Source organism: Trichosurus vulpecula, chromosome 3 (genome assembly GCF_011100635.1).
Source record: "Trichosurus vulpecula isolate mTriVul1 chromosome 3, mTriVul1.pri, whole genome shotgun sequence".
Classification (NCBI taxonomy): domain Eukaryota; kingdom Metazoa; phylum Chordata; class Mammalia; order Diprotodontia; family Phalangeridae; genus Trichosurus; species Trichosurus vulpecula.
The window spans coordinates 219,797,932-219,799,318 of NC_050575.1; the positions used below are offsets into that span (position 1 = coordinate 219,797,932).

At 51.1% G+C, this 1,387-nt stretch overlaps 1 pseudogene; it reads right to left on the minus strand.

Moving 5' to 3' along the window:
* Positions 1 to 360: 360 nt before the first annotated feature.
* LOC118844793 lies at positions 361 to 823 on the minus strand (annotated as a pseudogene).
* Between the last annotated feature and the right edge of the window lie 564 nt (positions 824 to 1,387).

The following is a 1,387-nucleotide window of genomic DNA, read 5'->3' on the forward strand; positions in this document are numbered from 1 at the left end:
CCCAATTTTTTCTCTACTTCTCTAACTTGCTTTTCCAAATCCTTTTTGAGCTCTTCCATGGCCTGAGACCAATTCATGTTTTTCTTGGAGGTTTTTGCTGTAGGCTCTTTGACTTTGTTGACTTCTTCTGTCTGTACATTTTGGTCTTCTTTGTTACCAAAAAAAAAAGATTCCAAAGTCTGAGTCTGAATCTGAGACTATTTTCACTGCCTGTTCATGTTCCCAGGTAACTACTTGACCCTCGAGTTTTTCGTTGGGGTATGCCTACTGGTAGAGTAGAGAGTACTTTGTCCCAAGCTTGAGGGGCTGTGCTGTTTTTTTTCAGAGCTATTTCTTTTTTTTTTTAGAACAAGACAATTTATTAATGAATCTGGTCTAGTTTGTCTTAATGTTTCTTGTTGGCAGCTGCCACCTGTCCGGCAATTCTGTCCAGGTCTCTCTGTCCCTGAGGTATCAGCTTCCGGCCCCCATCCTGGTCCTTTTCCACCGTCTTGAGGCCTTCCAAGGCTTGCAGGACCCTCTGGGCCATGCTCTTGGAGCCCCTGCTGAAGTGACTGGGTATAACCCCGTTGCGCTGGTGCCCCCCGTAGATCTTAGTCATGGATCCTACTCTGGCCCCACCTCAGAGGTTAAGGTGCCAGGCCATGGAGGCAGCCCGGGTGTAGAAGCAGTTCTTGTTGTAGGGTGCCAGCTCCTTATGTTTGGCCAACTTGACCGTGTCCACCCATTTGGGGACTTTCAGCTTCCCTGACTTTTTCAGGAAGGTGGCCAGAGCCCGGGTGAACTCCTGCTGGTTCACGTCCTTCACTGTGACTCCGGGCATCATGCAGGCTCTGCGTGGCCAGCCAGGGGAAAGGGCTTCAGAGCTATTTCTACACAGCAAGCTCTGCCACACCCATGCTCCTCCTCCCCCAAGAATCACCAACCCAGACCGTGACTCAGATTTAAGCAGGCTCTGCATTCCTACTGTGATCTGCCACTTAATTCCTCCTACCAGGTGGGCCTGGGGCTGGAAGATACTGCAGCTGTAACTCTGGAAGCAGCCTCAGAGCTGCACCACCTCAGCTGCCCCTGGGGTGGTGGCTGACCTGAACTCCTTTCACTCTGTCCCTGCAGTTTTTTCCCCACTAACCTTCTCTGCTGCCTTTGGTGTTTGTGGGTTGAGAAGTCTGGTAACTACCACAGCTCACTGATTCAGGGCCCTACCGCCTGTTCCACCTGGCTCCTGCTCTGGTTGGTCTGGGTGCAGCTCATGCTGGGCTCTACTCCACTTGGCTCCGAGGTCCATGCAATAGACCTTACCCAGAGACCATCCAGGCTCTCCTAGGCTGGAGCCCTGCTTCCCTCTGTTATTTTGTGGGTTCTGCAGTTTTAGAATTTGTTCAGA